The sequence below is a fragment of the Mesoplodon bidens genome (assembly GCF_964165515.1).
Source record: "Mesoplodon bidens genome assembly, chromosome: 4".
NCBI lineage: Eukaryota > Metazoa > Chordata > Mammalia > Artiodactyla > Ziphiidae > Mesoplodon > Mesoplodon bidens.
The window spans coordinates 78202-98438 of NC_138160.1; the positions used below are offsets into that span (position 1 = coordinate 78202).

General features: G+C 41.6%; 1 long non-coding RNA gene across 1 annotated transcript in view; it reads left to right on the plus strand.

Annotated features, from left to right (window-relative positions):
- Window positions 1–20237, plus strand: part of LOC308616667 — a 55901-nt gene that overhangs the window by 410 nt on the left and 35254 nt on the right. The window lies entirely within an intron of this gene.

The window sequence follows — 20237 nt, forward strand, 5'->3', positions numbered from 1 at the left end:
CGGCTAAAAACTCCTCCCGAGGCTCGCAGGCCCCTTATTCAGCGGAGTCCCTCTGCCCTCCTTCCTCCCTGAGCTAAAGGACCGGGGGGAGGGGACAGGGCAGGGCACTGGCGCAGGTAATGGGGACCATCAGCAGGTGATTGTTAACTAAGGAAAACCGGCTCTCCCAACGTGAGGAATGCAGCGCTTTTCTTTGTTTGCGGAGATGCCAGAGGCTGGGCTCCCTGAATTCCTTCCTTTCATATGCACCTCAGCGCTCTGGGGCCTGCATTCTGTATTTGCATATCCTGAGATCCTCAGGGCTCGCGGCTCACACTGGAGGGCTGCAAAGGCTGATGACTGTGATATCCTTTGTTTACTGAGATGGCAAGAAATATTCCATTTCTCACAGGCTTGAAGGGCACAGAGTGAAAAGGGTAGGAGAATCTCACTCGGCATGTACTTTGGTTTACACATAGATAATATTTACACTTAACTGTGCTACTAGAGGTTCTCAAGTGCGATCAACTTGTACCACTGCCCTCTATGTATTAACTTCATGAATATCATAAGATAAGTGCCTATAGAATTGACTTAATCCATTTAAATAGGATAATGGTTTTTAAAGGAAACATAATAGAAATATGACAACAAATCCCTTACCACTAAAGGCTGGGTCTGGAGCAACCTAAATAAATGTTCCATTGTTAAAATATTGAAAGATGTATTCAATAGAAATATCAACAAAAATGACAAATAATGAGGGCAGCAGAATGTTGAAATGTTCTATCTTTATCCTTAAAGTGCCAGAACATCATGTATTAGTAGGCACTGGGGGCAGAAGATGCCTGATTTTATACCTTTGTCATATTCGTACAGTTGTTTCAACAAGTAACTTAAAGACCAAATGGGAAAAAAGGAGGTTTGTGCCTGAGATCATGTTTATGTGAAACCAGGGATGGCTACCTTGTCCCAGGTGAGTTAAGTTTACCTGGCAGGTAGACCACAGAGCTCCTGAGAAGCAAGGGTTGGAATTTTTCTGCTGGGTGCCCCTTAGGTTCTGTGACTTGACTGATTGTGAGTCATGTTTCGGGAAAGACCTGATCACAGGAAAAGGGTGGGGAAGAGTGATTTGGGGAGCAGCTAACAACATGCATCACGGCTCATGGCTTGAATGAATTTTAAAGAAACAGGAAAACAAATGCTTCTTATGGAATCAGAGAATGTCCAGCCGGACAATCCCAGAAAATGAGGAACACCCATCCCATTTTCCAGATGAGAAAACAGAGGCCCAGCAAGGTGAAATCCCTCACCCAAGTTGCACCCGTCTCTCCTCCCCACTACATGGTTCATGAAAGCACGACTTTTCCTGTCGTGATCACTGCTGAACCCCAAAAAGGACCAGGCATCTAGCCGCTGCTCCAAAAATTTTGGTTGACTGTAGGAACAATGCTATTTCTTTTTTCTCACTCTTATTCAGGATTGTGCCAAGAACTCCCCAGGCTGCAATGTAATTCGATAAATGTAAATATTAATTGAGTTTTGTTGTGATGAGGACTTAGGCTTTGAAGGTAACAGACTTGATTCAGATCTTGGTTCTGCCACTCAATAGCTGTTTGGCTTTGGGAAAATTACTAAACCTCTCTGAGCTTATTTCTTCCTTTGTAAAGTGGGGATAAATGTATCTGAGCCAGCAGAGCACCTGCATGAGAGATGTGCACTAAATATTGGTCTTTCTCACTCTCCCACGCCATCTCTGTTCTTCCCAGAGAAGTTGTACAGAAGGATATAGTACTTTTTTAAATTAATTAATTAATTAATTAATTTTTGGCTGTGTTGGGTCTTCGTTGCTGTGCGCGGGCTTTCTCCAGTTGCGGCGAGCGGGGGCTACTCTTTGTTGTGGTGCGCGGGCTTCTCATTGCAGTGGCTTCTCTTGCTGCGCTTGTTGTGGAACACCGGCTCTAGGCACACGGGCTTCAGTAGTTGTGGCCTGCAGGTTCACTAGTTGTGGCGCATGGGCATAGCTGCTCCGCAGCATGTGAGATTTTCCCTGACCAGGGCTCGAACCCATGTCCCCTGCGTTGGCAGGCATATTCTTAACCACTGCGCCACCAGGGAAGTCTAATATAGTACTTTATAAAGAGGGGTTTTAATTGATTTCAGATAGTGTACATGTTTCTTGTAGAAAAGATTTTTCCACTATAGAAACATTAACATGCAATACCACTACAAATGCAGTATTCTATGGGTTAGATATTGTCAGTAAATTTTATAAGTAATTGGGCAAAGGCCAAGGCAGTAGGTACTGGGGAGTAAGAAGTCTCAAGTCTGGGGTGCCCCCCCACCCCAATTTCAAGAGCAGGGTGTGTTTTTCAAATCCATATTTCATCTGGTCTTTGTTTCTCATCCATCCTCTGTGTCTGCCTTTCACAAAAGGCTCAGATCCTCCACTTTCACACCCTCCCGGCTGGCTGTGCCCCAGCTCCCGTCCTGGAACCTCTGCACGCATGGGTGTGCCTGCTCTCCCTGGGCTTCACCAGCTTTGCCAGGGAGCTGCTGTATCGTGCACTGCTAGCTGTACCCCAGAGTGCCTAGACCCTTCTGGTACATGAAGTACACCCTCATCACCATGAGTGCACACCCATCCCCTTACCTTATATCCTGCCTCTAAGCCAGGCTTGGGGGTGACTAGTGTGCATTCAGCTATGTGAGGTGCTGGGATCAAAGTGAAGTTCCCAACTTTTGAAGTTGCAGGCTTGAGGAGCACACAGTGATTTAAAGTCGGGTCACCTGACTTAAAGGGGGAGCTGATTGCTTTAAAGCCAGGGCAGCTGGCTTAAACCCTGCGTCCCTCCGCTGCAGGACGAGACCAACTTTGGCGGTTCTCGGGTTTGCTCCAAGCCAGCACTGCTGTGCAGGAAGAGCTTCCAGTAGTGCCTTAGTGCGGGGGAACTTGGTCCGTTGTCTTGCCGCTGCCCTCAGAGCGGGACCACCTGCTCTTCTGGAGGAGAATCAGGGAGGGGGAAGTGCAGAGTCCCGGCTGGAGTTGCGGCACCCTTTGTCTGATGGCAGGGAAGGGGGGACGGGGCTGTGTGGTGTCCTGGGGCTGGACTCACCAGGTCAACTCAGCCTCTCAGCCTCCTAACCTCACCCCACACACCCCACAAGAGTCTCCAATGATATGTAATTGTGCCTTAGGTTCTCGGTCTTCAAACTCATACCCAGGCTCCCAGGTCCCTTGATTCATCCAATTCCTCTGTGCTCTTTCTTCTATTAGATACAGTCCCAGAGGGAGGGGCTGGGGGATGGGACTGGAGGGACCCCGGCAGCACTGGCCTAGGCTGACTAAAGAGATCCAGGGCCTGCACTCTCACACACGTGTGAGGACCCTTAAGGCGCAATAGAGGGGGCCAGTTAGAGGCAGTCCTTGTTGCCTCAAGTGAGTATGGATCACCGTCGGGTGGGGAGCATGCTGACCCCTGAGAAGTACTGTTAGAAGGATGTGTTCCTCCCTCGGCTTCAAGGACGTGGGTGGGCTTCAGGGCTCCATTTCCCCTCCAGACCTCCAGGGCTGACTGCACCCCAGCGGCCTTGCAGACCTGGCTTCCTGTCCCAGAACTTGCCAGGCTCCAGGAAGAATCCAGACTGCAGAGATGGTGCTTGAGCGCTCCAGCTTAAGAAGTGCTGTCCCTGGGGACCCAACAGTGGAGGGAGGAAGGGTGAAGGGAGTAGGGGGGTGGGGTTGGGAGGGGTGGCTGCCCTGGGAGACGTTGAGAGAGAAATATCGTCCCCCACACCCCCTGCCCCCTGCAACTGACTGACCCACTGATGCCATAGGATCTCAGGCCCTTTTAGTCAGAGATGCCTCGGTTTCTTTACTCCTGAGTTCAAAACTATGCAAAACCAACTCTTCATCCTCTTGCTGCCTGGCCAGGACTTGTAAAGCACTGTTCTTTTGGAGCACTCGTTCCCTAAACTGCAGTTTGGAGCTGTCCCAGCTATTTAAAGGTGTTCTCCTTAAACTGAGACTAAATCCTACTCTTTTGGAAAAACGCCTTGCACTTCCGAGGAGATCATGTTTTCTGCCCATTCCTTCCTTCTACTTCCCTCTTAAGAAGCCCTGTGCTCAAAGGGCTTGGTGACTTATTTTTTGCTTGATGTCAAAAAGAAACCTTCCCCATGCACCACAAAAATCTTTCCTGGAGCATAGGTGTTTCAAAACCATGACCGTGTTTTGCAGTCAGTATACACTGGGTAGACTGCCTAGCAGTCCCTCCAAGAGCCAGAGGTGAGCGTAATCAACTTATCTGATTGGATGCCCTTCAAGTTTAGGAAGGTCCCATTCTTATGCCCCAGCAGATAAGACAGGGCCCTGGATGGCTGTGGCTGTGATTAGATAACTTCTGATGATTTTATTTCCCTTACTGAGCTGCTGCTTCTAGGTTAAATTCATTTTATTACCTGTCCTTTTTTTTTTTTTTTTTTTTTTTGCTGTACGCGGGCTGCTCACTGTTGTGGCTTCTCTCGTCGTGGAGCACAGGCTCCGGACGCACAGGCTCAGCGGCCATGGCTCACAGGCCTAGCCACTCCGCGGCATGTGGGATCCTCCGTACTGGGGCATGAACCTGTGTCCCCCGCATTGCAGGCGGACTCTCAACCACTGCGCCACCAGAGAAGCCCTACCTGTCCATTTTTAAAGAAAGACTGAAAAAGTCACTGTAATAGGTCAGGAGTCTGAGCTCAGGGTTAGTCAAAGGTACTCACAGGGAGGAAGGTGGATAAACATAGGTGCGTAAAATAGGAGGGTTGGCAAGTACAGCCAGGACGACCGGGTTCACCGTGCGCACTAATAAAGGCCAGAATCTCCTCATTTATCTCTGGTGGGAAGTTCTGATGGTTTCTCAGGATCAAACTCAAATCATATTCAAACTAGGGGGCTTCCCAGAAGGCGCTGAAGCACCGGCAGAGCCCACCTGCGCTCCCACCTTGGCACTCCAGGATCAGAGTTGGGTTTGGAGATGGGGTTGCTGTAACCCCAAGGAGGTGAGCAGAGAGGAGGAGTTGATTACCGGTCTCCTCTGACTCTCTGGCCCAAATTGCCTGGCTTCACGGGGGGTCAGAGTTTTGCTTTGAGCAACTTATGGGGCACTTCCAGACTGGTGGGGTTGCCCAGTGGCCCGACAGTCTGACAGGCTGGCTGCGGTGTGACCGCCCTTTGTTTCTTCAGAATCTGTTCATCAGGAGGTGCATGGTTGCGGAAGCCCATTCACCGCCCTCCACCGAGGGTGATGGCACCTTCCCTGGCTGTACCCTATGACCACCAGGTACTTGAAATGAATGCAAGGTTTTTGACTTCAAAGAAGAGCTCACATAACCCCTTCTGCCTCATAATGTGTGGGATTTACTATAATGGAAGGACATTATAAAGAACAGGTAGAAAACCCACCTGTTGGTCTCCATGTAGGAGTTTATTTTGCGTGAATCTCTCCTACACGAGCAGATAGCAGAGGTTTATTTTTGTTCCCGTGTGTGTAGTTGTGGCAGAGGACGTAGGTATGGTGGTTTGAAGCCCTCAAAGAAATATTCTCAGAATTCTCAAGACTTCTCTTGATTGGAACCGAAAGAGACCTGGAAAAGGAGGAAAAGCAAAGGAGGAGGGAGAACGAATGGCTGTTTCTCAGTAAATTCACCTTCCTGGTTGATTTTTCTGTCTTCTCATTTCTTTTAACTTCTATGTATGTCTAATGGAATGATGTAGAAAGGCTGATTTTTATGCTTTAAAAGATTTTACATCACAAAGAAACTAGAAGTGGCTAACAGAACTTATTCACATCAATGTTACATAGAGACTTTGATATTAAATTTGTATACTAAAATGGGTTAATCCAAATTTTCTCTTTCTTTTTGAGTGAATATTTCTAACATATTTTTGTAGATAATAATTTATCCTAGATATACAAAATTGTGAGAATGGGTACCATTTTTCACCACTTAAATGATTTCTTTTAAATGAATAGATCGTACACTTTAAAGGCCAATGTTGTCTTACATGTTGTTTTTTAATTCCTTGATTTCCAAAACTTGTGTTTATTTAATTGATTTCTATCTAATAATCTGTCTCTCCTTTATTGTTTCTTACTTTATATTTTATTGATCTATAGTTAATTTACATTATTATATTAGTTTCAGAGGTACAACGTAGTGATTCATAAATGTTTAGGTTCTTCTCCATTTATACTTATTATAAAAGAGTGGCTCTATTCCCCATGCTATACAGAACGTCACTGTAGATTATTGATTTTATACATAGTGGATTCTTCCTCAGAATCTCCTACCACTATTTTGCTCCTCCACCCTGTCTCTCCCTGCTGGTAACCACTAGTCTGTTCTTTAATCTGTGAGTCTGTTTCATTGTTGTTGTTGTTGTATTCAATGTTTTAGATGCCACGTGTAAGTGATAACCTACCAGGCTTGTTTTCTCTGCAGCTTATTTTACTAAGCATAATACCCTCCAAGTCCATCCATGTTCTTGCAAATAGCAACATTTCATTTTTTGCTGAAGTCATCATAAATATCATTTTTTTATCCCCTAACCTATTGATGAACACTTAGTTTGACTCTATATCTTGGCTATGGCAAATAACACTGTTATGAACATTGGTGTGCAGTTATTTTTTTTTTTAAATAGTGTTTTTGTTTTCTTCTGATATACCCAAGAGGGAAATTGTTGGATATTATGGTAGTTCTATTTTTAGTTTTTTGTGGAACCTCCATTCTTCTTTCCACAGTAGCTGCACTACTTCACATTCACATCAAGAGTTTACAAGAGTTTCCCTTTCTCCACATCCTCACTAACCTTTGTTATTTGTGACCTTTTTGATGACAGCCATTCTGACAAGATTGAGGTGATATATCTCATAGTTTTGATTTGCATTTTATTGCCGATTAGCTATGTTTAGCATCTTTGTGCATTCTGGCTGTCTATCTGCATTTTTTCCTTGGAAAAATGTCTATTTAAGTCTTCTCATTTTTTAAAAAATTATTTTGGGTGCAGTTCTGATATTGAGTTGTATGTGCTGTTTCTGTAGTTTAGATATGAACCCTTGCTTGGTCATCTTTTTGGTGTTAACCTCTTATCATGTGCAAATATTGTCTCTCCTTCAGCAGGTTGTCTTTTCATTTTGTCTTTGGTTTCCTTTGCTGTGCAAAATCTTTTAAGTTTAGTGAAGTCCCATTTGTTTATTTTTGCTTTTGTTTCATTTGCCTTAGTAGACTGAACGCAAAACTGTTGCTATCATTTATGTTGAAGAATGTTCTGTATTTTCCTCTCGGGGTTTTATGGTCCTACATTTAGGTCTTTATTCAGTTTTGCGTTAATTTTATATACGGTGTGCTAAAATACTCTAATTTTATTCTTTTCCATGTAGCTGACCAGTTTTCCTAGTACCACTTATTGAAGAGACAGTTCTTTCTCCATATTGCCTGCTTTGTCATAAATCAATTAAATATACGTGTGTGGGCTTATTTCTGGGATCTCTATTCTATTCCAGTGATCTTTGTGTCTGTTTTTGCTCCGGTCCGATGCTCTTTGATTACTGTCGCTTTGCAGTATAATCTGAAGTAAAGGTGCCTGATGCCTCCAGCTCTGTTCTTTCTCAAGATTGTTTGGCTATTTGGGGTCTTTGTGTTTCTATACACATTTTAAAATTACTTTTTCAAGTTCTGTGAAAATGCTTTGGTATTCTGATAGGGATTGCATTAAATCTGTAGATTGTCTTTGGCAGTATGGTTATTTTAACAGTATTAATTCTTCCAGTCCATGCACCTGCTATATTTTCTCATCTTTTTCTGTTGCCTTCAACTTCTTTCACCAATGGCTGATACATTTCTGAGTACATGTCTTTTACCTGCTTAGGTGTGTTTGTTCTTAGGTATCTTATTATTTTTAGTGTGATTGCATATGGTATTGTTTTCTTAATTTTTTTCTTTCTGACAGCTTTGAGTTTTGTTTTTTTCTTCTTTTTCTAATTCCTTCAGGTGTAATGTTAGGTTGTTTATTTGATATTTTTCTTGTTTCCTAAGAATAAGCTTGTATCACTATAACTTCCCCCTGTGAACTGCGTTGGCTGTGTCCCATAGATTTTGGATCACTGTGTGTTCATTTTCATTTCTCTTGGGTATTTTTAGAATCCCTCTTTAATTTCTTCACTGTTCCTTTTTTCCCCTTTTATTCATCTGTGATGTGAGGACTATCTTTAATATGATGTTTGGATTTCTTTCAGTTGTGTGTGTGTGTGTGATTATTTAAGTTGCTGAGCTCTTAGTTTCACGTGGACACTAACAACCCTGCATTGTTACTCTGCTCCCCCACAGTTACTGAATTTGACCTTATATTTTACATCTACTTGTTTTGTGTGTCCCTTAACTTCTTATTGTGAATATAGATGATTTTATTACTGTTTTCTTTCATCCTTCCTATTAGCTGTGTACGTGGTTGATTTACTGCCTTTGTTGAATATTTGCCTTATCCAAGGAGGTTTTTCCGTTAGTAAGTTTCCTTTTCTAATTTTTATGTTTCAGTCATGGCCTTTTCTTTTTCACTGAGAAAAGCCCCTTTAAGATTTCTCATAAAGCTGGTTTGGCGATGCTGTGCTCTTTTAGTTTTGCTTCTCTGTAAAACTTTAGATCTCACCATCAAATCTGAAGGAGAGCCTTGCTGGGTAGAGTATTTTTGGTTATAGGCTTTTCCCTTTCATGACTTTAAATATACCATGCCACTCCCTTCTGGCATGCAGAGGTTATCCTGAAAAGTCAGCTGATAACTTAATGCAAGTTGCATGTTTGTAACTTGTTGCTTTTCCTTTGCTCCTTTTAATAGTGTCTTTTTATCTTTATTTTTTTGCCATTTTAATTACAATGAGTCTTGGTGTGGTCCTCTTTGGGTTGATCCTGTTTTGGCCTTACTGTTTTTACTGGACTTGGATGTCTGTTTTCTTTCCCAGGTTATGGAAGTTTTCAGCTCTTATGTCTTCAGGTATGCTCTACACTGCTTTCTCTTTCCTTTTTGCTTCTGGGACCAGTATAATGCAAATATTAGTACACTTGATGTTTCACATGTCTGTTCAACTTTCTTCATTTCATTTTAATCTATTGTTTTACAGTTCATCTTCAGTGATTGCCAGTACTCTGTCCTTCAGTTTTCTGATTCATTCCTCTGTCATTTAGTCTACAGTAGTTTCCTTTTAGTGTATTTTTCATTTCAGTTATTGTATTCCTCATCTCTGTTTTGTTGTTCTTTAATGCTCTAACTCTTTTTAAAAAAATTCTTCCTTCTTGCTCTGGTCGTCCATTCTTCTCCTGAGTTCTTTGATCATCTTTATAGTCATTACCTTGAAGTATTTTTTGAGGAGATTGGCTACCTCCACTTCACTTAGATCTTCTGAGTTCTTATCTTGTTCCTTCATTTGGATCGTGTTTCAGTGTCACCTCATTTTTCTTAACTTGCTGTTTTTATTGCTATGTATGTAGTATGTTCGTTACATTTCCTGACCTTCTAGAAGTGGCCTTTTGTAGGAGAGGTCCTATGTGTCCCAGAAGCCCACTGTCCCCTGGTCACTAGAACTATAGTTCTAGGTGTACCCCCTATGTTGGCTACTTGGGCTCTTCTATTGTGGTGGGCTGACTACTGTGGGTGGTCTGGTAGGCTTGGCTGCCCCCAGACTGCTTGTTTGACAGACTCTGCCTTGTATGGAGGCTGTCTGTGCTGCTTGGTGAGGCTAAATCATAAGGCAGTTGGCTGCACGACTCTGTGGGACACCAAATCTAGTGCTGGTTCACTTATGGGTAGAATTGCAGTCCAGGTGATATCAGGGCTAGTGCCCAGTCACTGGGGTGATGCTGGCTACTGGGAGGAAGACACAGGTCCTGAGTTCTGGCTGCAGGGCCCAGGAGTCTCAGAGTTGGTGTTGGATCACTGTTCCTGACACAGCTATCTGCAGGGTCTGGGGTATCCCTAATCTTGTGCTGTCATTCTGATGGGCAGGGTCAAGACCCAAGTGAGTGCATGGCTGCTTGTGGCCTGCAAGTGAGTGTTCTGGTCACACAGGCTGCTGGGCTGTGGTATTCCTGGAGCTGGTGTGTGCCTGTTGGTGTATGAGGCTGATCCCACTGCTAGAGCAGATTTGCTGTTGGGTAGGTCCAAGCTCCATCCAGTCCCTGTGCAGTAATCACCTGCCGACGGTGAGACTGATTCCAAGGCCAGAGCAGGCTCACTTGTCAGAGGGGCCAAGGACTCTGGGGCTGGTGCCTCTCCACTTAGGTGTGGAGGCTGGTCCTGGGGCTTTTGGTTGCTGGGCCCATGTCCAGCGGCAGCTGTGCATTGAGAGGGTCTGAAAGCAGCCTGTTTGCTGGTGGATGGGGCTATGCCCCTGCTCAGTTAGTTGCTTGGCCTGCAGCATCCTAGTACTTGTGTCTATAGTCTGGTGGAAATGGGTAGGGCTAGACCCTGAGGCTAAAAAGATAGAGGGAGGACTCTGAAATAATGCTTGCTGGTACCAGTGGCCACGAGGTAGAAGGAGCTCCCCCAAGTGGCTGCTGCCAGTGTCTATGTCCCTGAGGCTGTGCTGTAGTTGCCTCTGGACTCTCTGGGAGACTCTCCAAGATCAGGAGGTAGGTGTGACCCAGGATCCGTTCAAATGAGTCATACCTGAGGTTTCTAAGAAGTTATATACACAGTTGCTATTTGGATTGCTTGTTGATGAAGATAAGTGGAAAAACTAGAGTCGTTTCCAAGTGTAGGTAAGATATAATGAGAGGATGGAGGTGGGAAGTAGGGAGGCCCAGAGAAAAGTGGGAAGGTCATACTGGGCCAAGATGGTGGTAATATCCAGCAGAATGGATGGTAGGGCAGACTGTGGTTTCATCTTTATTATTTCGGCTCCCCACCTCATCCTTAATAATTCTTTGGGAATATTTCATTGCTCTGTGATGCAGGTACAGAATTCGAGTGAGGAGACTACACCCTCAGCGTCCAGCTGTCTGAGTCCTCAGTGTGCTTCAAATGATGGAGAACTATTGCTTCTTTATGAGAAGAGTTAGTACCTCGTAGCTAAGCTTTAGCTGGAGCTTATGCAGGATTGATTCCAATTTATATATACTGTTGGCATGGAGGTTCCTCCTCCTCTTTTCTTGACCATTATGAAATGAATCTATATTTCTCAATATTTGTGTATATCAGATAAATACATTAAGTAAAGGAATCTTATATATTGCTCCCTGCATAGTTTGCTCTTTCTTGTTTCTCTTTTACCTTTACTAAATTAGCACAGTGAGAGACCGTGCAATGTTCTGATCAGGAGAGATTAGAACATCATATTTCTAGAGAGGTTGGTGGGACAGAGCAGGGGTCCCAGTGAGAATCAAAGCTTCTGTTTCTACTTGGAAGTGTACCTGTATAGAGTAGAGGGCTCCAGGAAATATCCTAGAATATTGCAATGTCCCTGCGGGAGATCATTAAGAGAGGCAGGATCTGGTCCCAGATCACTGTACTATGACATGTTTGTCAGTCATCTGGTGTGAGATTCTCAGAGCCAATCCCATATGGTAAGGCTGAGTGCAGAGTATGAAGCACCTGTGAAAGCCTTTGATTGAATGTTAAAGATGAAGCTCTGATTTTGGGGAGAATTTTCTTACCTGACTGAATGTCACCCTTCTGTGGGGATGAGATTCTGTGCTTTTCTTCTCTTGATGACCACTGACTGAAAGTCATTAGAGGATCATGTCTAGACAGCATTCTTTATTTAATTTCTTAAAGAAGAAAACATAGAAAACATTTTTATCCACTTTCAAATTGAGGGTCAAGGGGAATGACATCAGTGAAAATGTCAGAGTAGGGAGCTCTAGCTTGTGTCCATCACCAGAAACACTGACATACGTGGTAAAACCTGTCAGAATGATCTTATCAACACATGTAAGTTTTCTTTTCTTTTCACCCTGTAGATTTATCTTTCACTGAAACTTAACTTACTACAAGATGTGGAGAATAAACAGGGAAGTAGAAACTGCATTTCCTGATGAGAGAATCACTAAGTCACATTAGTTGTTCTGAGCTATGTCTTACTTACCGTGACTGTAATTAAAACAAACAAACAAACAAAACACTTTTTTTTGGTAAGTCAGTTCTGACATTTCCTCGTTAAAGACAAGGTAACAGATACAGATTTAGATCTACCAGAATTGAGCAAAATGTTGATTGTACCTGTGCTGCATATATGAGCATGACCTGCTACAAATCTTCATTATACTGATTTCCACAACTGACAAATTCACTTTGGCCACTCCTGATATGTTGCATGTAAGGAATGCATAGGACACTAACCCCAGCTGGTCACAGGTAAACTCTGCCACGTGGATTACCGCATGTTTTCCTGCTGGAAGACCACACATTCTCGAGTATCATGACTGCAGAGTATGTGGGCTCTTCTTTTTTCTGGATAAAGGTTAGATAATCACCTAATTTTATGAGAAATATATAAATTGTATTTGCATATTCTTCAGGTTTTTATTTATCCATTCTCTTTCAAGTCCTAAGTGCAAATATTAAAGTGATTTCCAAGAGGGTGGTAAATAAGACAGCTACGTTTATGCTCCAAAATTAGCAATAAAGCATAATACAATTGTAAATGCATTAATGTGTGATTAATATGTAGATACTATGTAAATGCAATTTTAGTAATGCTTTGTGGAGAGCTTCAGAATCTAGGTATTTAAAAAAAAAAGAAGAAGGAGTTTTTGAAACTCTCAGGGAATTATATAGAAGTTTTTGTGTCTATAATTATCAATCTGGAATAATGCATTTTCTCAGAAATAAACTAGGCATAAAATTGTAGGAAAAAACTTCATGAAATGAAAGAGCATGTGAGATGGGCATACAAGAAAAAGAATATTCTCAGAGAATAATGAACAGTGTGAAGTTCAGCAGAAGTGTAATACAGATTAAAAGAGTAAAACTTTGGAGAGCCTACTTATGAGTTCCCCATATTGCATCTTTGGAGAGACGGTAGTCATTTGAAATATGATGTTATAAGATGACGTTAACATACTTAAATACTTTCGTTTAGAAATGACCACTTAGAACCAGAATAAATGAAAGAGAGCACAAAATTATGTTTTTGTTGATTTTTGAAGATCTCAGGTGAGTGCTAATAATTTAAATATATATGATGTCAGGCTTCCCTGGTGGTGCAGTTGTTGAGAGTCCGCCTGCCGATGCAAGGGACACGGGTTCGTGCCCCGGTCCGGGAAGATCCCACATGCCACAAAGCGGCTAGGCCCGTGAGCCATGGCCGCTGAGCCTGCACGTCCGGAGCCTATGCTCCACAATGGGAGAGCCCACAACACTGATAGGCCTGCGTACTGCAAAAAAAAAAAACAAAAAAAACATGGTGTCTTTCACTGCAAAATAAAGGAGCTTTGGAGGATTCCTGGAATGAATGTCAATATTATGACAATAGTATGAGTGTGTTTCATGTTTGGTAATTACAATCATTGTTGCTTTTGCTGTGGTCATCCATTTACAATGTTTGGTGTCAGTTGATTTTTCTCTTGTAAAAATAAAATGCAGTCTGTGTGTGTGGGAAAAAAACATATGTGATGTCGTGATAAAGTTGTATGTAATTTGAGATCTGGCAAAAAGCATTTCTTTTCTGTAATGCTAGGATGCTAATTGGACATTTTTGCAAGAAAGAGATTTCAGGATGCAAATCTCGTGTCTCTAAGGTAGGAAGCCAGTTCATGATGGAACATTCTATTAAACTTGTGTGAGTGCAGAAATATTTCTTTGGAAGAAAGAGGTCATGAATCCCTTTTTAACAGTTAGTGGTTTATAGTATACCGAATGAGCAAAATGGGTATTTCTGAACTTTAGAAAAAAATAATATAGTTTTTCTGCATTTATATTATGCAGCTGATGTAGAATATCAAAAATTCTTTATTTTGAAAAACAATGTAATCAATTTGACATAATTCATATATATTGAACCTGTGGTACACACACACAATAAAACATACATTCAAAAAATCTTTTTCACTTAAGAAATATTTTCTAGTGTAGTTGATTTACAACGTTGTGGTATTTTAAAATACATGTTTATTAGAGTATAATTGCTTTATAACACTGTATTAGTTTCTGCTTTACAACAAAGTGAATCACCTATATGTATACATATATCCCCATATCCCCCCGTCTTGAGGCTCCCTCCCAGACTCCCTATCCCACCCCTGTGGGGGACATAAAGCACCGAGCTGATCTCCCTGTGCTATGCGGCAGCTTACCACTAGCTCTTTTACATTCGGTAGTGTATATATGTCAGTGCTACTCTCTCACTACGTCCCTGTGTCCCCTTCAGCCCTGTGTCCTGAAGTCCGTTCTCTACATCTGTGTCTTTATTCCTGCCCTGTCACTAGGTTCGTCAGTACCATTTTTCTGAATTCCATATATATGTGTTCACATACAGTATTTGTTTTTCTCTTTCTGACGTACTTCACTCTGAATGACAGACTCTAGGTCCAACCACCTCACTACAAATAACTCAATTTTATTCCTTTTTATGGCTGAGTAATACTCCATTATATATATAGGCCATATCTTCTTTCTATATTCCTCTGTCGATGGACATTTAGGTTGGTTCTATGTCCTGGCTATTGTAAATAGTGCTACAGTGAATATTGTGATACATGTCTCTTTTTGAATTATGGTTTTCTCCGGGTATATGCTCAGTAGTGGGATTGCTGGGTCATATGGTAGTCCTATTTTTAGCTTTTAAGGAACCTCCATATTGTTCTCCATAGTGGCTGTATCAGTTTACATTCCCACCAACAGTGCAGGAGGGTTCCCTTTTCTCCACACCTTCTGCAGCCTTTATACATTATTGTATTAATTTCTGCTGTGCAGCAAAGTGATTCAGTTATATATATATATATATATATATATATTCTTTTCCATTATGGTTTATCAGAGGATACTGAATATAGTTTCCTCTGCTGTACAGTAGGTCTTTGTGGCTTGTCCATCCTATGTAGAATAGTTTGCTTCTGCTATTCCAAAACTCCCAATCTCCATCACTCTCTCCTTGGCAACCACAACTCTGTTTTCTATATCTGTGTGTTTGTTTCTGTTTTGCTGACATGTTCATTTGTGTCCTGTTTTCGATTCCACATGTAAGTGATATTATATGGTATTTGTCTTTCTCTTTATGACTTACCTCAGTATCATTATCTCTATGTCCATCCATGTTGCTGCAAATGGCATTATTTCATTCCTTTTTATGTCTGAGTAATATCTATTGTATACGTATACCACACTTTCTTTATACATTCATTTTTTAATGAACATTTAGGTTGTTTCCATGTCTTGGCTATTATAAATAGTGCTTCTATGAACATAGGGTTTTATATATTTTTTGGAATTATAATTTTGTCTAGATATATGTCCAGAAGTGGGATTGCTAGATCAGATGGCAACTCTCTTTATAGTTTTTTTGCGGAACCTCCATACTGTTTTCCATAGTGGCTGCACCAACTTACATGGCCACCAACAGTGCTGAGGGGTTCCCTTTTCTCCATACCCCATCCAGCATTTGTTAATTGTAGATTTTTTTTAATGATGGCCATTCTGATCAGTGTGAAGTGATACCTCATTGTAATTTGGATTTGCATTTCTCTAATAATTAGTGATGATTAGCATCTTTTCATGTGCCTATTGGCTATCTGTATGTCTTCTTTAGAGAAATGTTTATTTAGGTCTTCTACCCATTTTTCCATTGAGTTATTTGTTATATTGTTATTGAGTTGTAGGAGCTGTTTGTATAGTTTGTAAATTAAGCCATTGTCAGTCTCATCATTTGCTAATATTTTCTCCCAGCCCATAGGTTGTATTTTCATTTTGATTATGGTTTCCTTTGCTGTGCAAAAGCTTATAAGTTTGATTAGTTCCTGTTTCTTTTTTGCTTTTACTGTAAGTCCGCTACGTATGAACAAGTTCTGTTCCAAGAGTGCGTTTGTAAGTCCAATTTGTTTGTAAGTCCAACAAAGTTAGCCGAGGTACCCAGGTTACACAGTCGGCTATATGGTATTGTACCATAATGGGTTTATAATACTTTTCACACAAACAGTATATAAGAAACAAACACAAAAACAAAGAAGACATTTTTAGTCTTACAGTACAGTGACTTGAAAAGTACAGTAATACAGTACAACAGCTGGGATACTGGGGCTGGCATCGAGGGAACAGGCGAGAAGAGTTACTGATTGGAGGAGGGGGAGGAGGTGGGAGATGGTAGAGGTGAAGGGTTATCAGCAGTGGGAGACAGGGGGCAAGCTCCAATTTCACTCATACCTGACATTGATGACACAGGTTCTGGTTCCTTGCTGGATTTAATTCTATCTACCCTCTTGAAAAACTGATCCATTGATGTCTAGGTCGTAGCTCGTTTCTTCTCATCATAGATGATGACACGGTAGCACTGGTTTGCCTTCTGAATGGCTGCTACCACCTTTGGGTACCATTGTAGGTTCGAGCCCTGTGCCTCAGAAACTAACAGTGCCTCCTCAAATTTAGAAGATGCCCTTGGCATTTTCTGTGTCGTGAATCTCTTCAGTTCTTCAGTTACTTCTTCTTCCTCCTGTCCCTCTTCATCCTTTCTCTGCGCCTCCAATTCCATCAGTAAGCTCCTCATGTTGCACAGCAAGGAGTTCAATGAAACCGTCCTCTTGCAGATCTAGCTCCAGCTTCTCGCTGAGGGTCACTACGTTGCTGAAGACCTTTTCAGACTTCTGATCTGCCTTCTCAAGTCCACAAACATCATGAACAAACTGTGGGCAAAGGTTCTTCCAAACCCCATTCATGGTGACCAACATACACTCACACCATGCAAAGTCAATGTTTTTTATGGCCTTGTAGATGTTATAGTCCTTCCAAAATTGTCCCTAGGTTCTTCCTGATTTCTCACTTACCTTTACTGCCTGACAAAAAGTGTGACATAAATAATATTTCTTGAAAGTCGCTATAACTTCCTGGTCCATAGGATGGATGAGCAATGCAGTATTCGGTGACAGATGCACTACTCTGACGTTGGGAAAAGTCATCCATGAAAGGGGGGTGGCCCAGAGCATTGTCAAGCAGCAAAAGAATGTTTTTCTGGGACGTGCTTCTCCGAGCAATATTTCTCTACATCTGGGATAAAGTGTTGGCAAAACCAGTCCTGGAACGTGGCCTGTGTAATCCAGGATTTGGGGTTACACTTCCACACAATAGCAAGAGAGTCATTGGCTATGTTTTTAAGTGTTCTTGGGTTCTCTGAATGATGAACTAAGAGAGCCTTCAGCTTCATATCACTGGAAGAATTGCCACCAAACAACAGTTAGCCTATCTGTTTCTGCTTTACAGCCCGGCATCAACTTTTCCTTCTTACTGATGTAACTTCGGTCTGGCATCCTCTTCCAGTACAGTTGTGTCTCATCCACATTAAACACCTGGTCGGGTAAATGCACACCATTATCAATAATTTCTCAAAGTGTTTCAGGAAGTTCCTGGACAGCTACCCTATCTGCACCTGCTGCCTCTCCACTTACTTTTACCTTGTTGAGGTTGGCTCTACCCTTGAACCGATGAAAACAGCCATGGCTGGCATTAAAAAATATGCCCTCTGATTCTTTCCCGTGTTTCTTCTTCAAGTCTTCATAAAGGCTTTTAGCTTTCTCTTGAATCACCATAAGCTGAGCAGGATTTAGCGCTGATATTGATCCTGCACCTGCACACTGAGAAGTTTCTCCATCTCCTCCATCACTTTTCCGTGCTTCTTTGATATTTTGTCATGAGCATTGAATATTATATTGGCTGTGGGTTTGTCATAAATAGCTTTTATTATGTTGAGATGTTTCCTTTATACCCATTTTAGTAAGCGTTTTTATCATGAATGGATGTTGAAGTTTCTCAAATGCTTTTTCGGCATCTATTGAGATGATCATTTGTTTTGTGTTTTTCCTTTGTTGATGGAGTGTATCATGTTGATTGATTGGCATATGTTGAAACAACTTTGTGACACGGGGGTGAATCAAATTCGATCATGGTGTATGATCCTCTTATGTGCTGTCAGATTGGGTTTTCTAATATTCAGTTGAGAATTTTTGCATCCATATTTATCAGAGATATTGGCCTGCAATTTTCTTTTTTGCTAGTGTCTTTCTCTGTGTTGTTTTTTTTTTTAAGTCTTTATTGAATTTGTTACAGTATTGCTTCTGTTTTATGTTTTGGTTTCTTAATTGTGAGGCATGTGGGATCTTAGCTCCACCACTAGGCATTGAACCCACACCCCCTGCACTGGAAGGAAAAATCTTAACTGCAGGACCACCAGAAAAGTCCCCATCTGTGTTTTTTTATTTTTCAGTAAATTTCTTTATTTACTTATTTTTGGATGCATTGGGTGTTTGTTGCTGTGAACGGGCTCTCTCTAGTTGTGGCGAGTATGGGTTACTCTTTGTTGTGGTGTGCGGGCTGTTCACTGCACTGGCTTCTTTTTTGCAGAGCATGGGCTCTAGGTGCGTGGGCTTCAGTAGTTGTGGCTATCAGGCTCAGTAGTTATGGCTCGTGGGCTGTAGAGCACAGGCTCAGTAGTTGTGGCACATAGGCTTAGTTGCTCCACGGCATGTGAGATCTTCCCGGACCAGGGCTTGAAACTATGTCCCCTGCATTGGCAGATGGATTCTTAACCACTGTGCCACCAGAGAAGTCCCCCCCCCCATCTGGTTTTGATATCAGGGTGATGGTGGCTTCATAGAATGTCATTGGATGTATTCCTTAATCTTCAGTCTTTTCGAAGAGGTTGAGAAGAATCAGTGTAAGTTTTGCTTTGTATATTTGGTAGAATTTGCCTGTGAAACCATCTGATCCTGGATTTTTGTTGGTAGGGAGTTTTTGTAAATTACAGTTTCTATTTTGCTTGTAGTGATCAGTCTGTTCAAGTTATCTATTTCTTCTTGATTCAGTTTTGTTTGGCTGTAAAAAACAAATATTTTAAAGTTATGTTAGCAGCTAAATACTTACCATGTATTAGACCACAAAAGAGCAAAGAAAAAAATATTAAAGTATTTTTTCAAATAGAAAAAGTATTGAAATATTTTTAAGAAATTGGGATAATAGTACTAGTTACAATATTGACAAATTGTTCTGAAATTAAACACTACTTTATCTAAGATGCATATCATATGCTTATCGTTTTACTGTTTTTAAATACATGGAATGTTTTCACCTTTCTAAAGTAATTATTTTATTTTACCTGTATATTGGGAAAAAATTTTAGTTGCACATAATATAAAAAATTACACTTTAATAGGAGACATTAATCCATTTACCTTTGCTGTAGTATTGAAAATACTTAGGTTTAGAGTTACCATGTTATTGAGTACCCTTATTTATTTATTTATTTATTTGTTTGTTTGTTTGTTTGTTTTTTGCGGTACGCGGGTTTCTCAATGTTGTGGCCTCTCCCGTTGCGGAGCACAGGCTCCAGACGTGCAGGCTCAGCAGCCATGGCTCACGGGCCTAGCCGCTCCGTGGCATGTGGGATCTTCCCAGGCCAGGGCACGAACCCGCGTCCCCTGCATCGGCAGGCGGACTCTCAACCACTGCGCCACCAGGGAAGCCCTATTTATTTATTTTTAAAAAAACTTAATTTGGGGGAGGTATAAATTATTTATTTATTTATTTATTTTTAGCATCTTTATTGGACTATAATTGCTTTACAATGGTGAGTTAGTTTCTGCTGTATAACAAAGTGAATCAGCTATACATATAAATATATCCCGATTTCTCCTCCCTCTTGCATCTCCCTCCCACCCTCCGTTTCCCACCCCTCTAAGTGGTCACAAAGCACTGAGCTGATCTCCCCATGCTATGCAGCTGTTTCCTACTAGCTATCTATTTTACATTTGGTAGTATATATAAGTTAATGCCACTCTCTTACTTCGTCCCGGCTTACCCTTCCCCCTCCCCATGTCCTCAAGTCCATTCTCTATGTCTGCGTCTGTATTCCTATCCTGCCCGTAGTTTCTTCCCAACCATTTTTTTTCTTTTTTAAAATTCCATATATATGTGTTAGCATACAGTATTCGTTTTTGTCTTTCTGACTTACTTCACTCTGTATGACAGACTCTAGGTCCATCCGCCTCACTATAAATAACTCAATTTCATTTATTTTTATGGC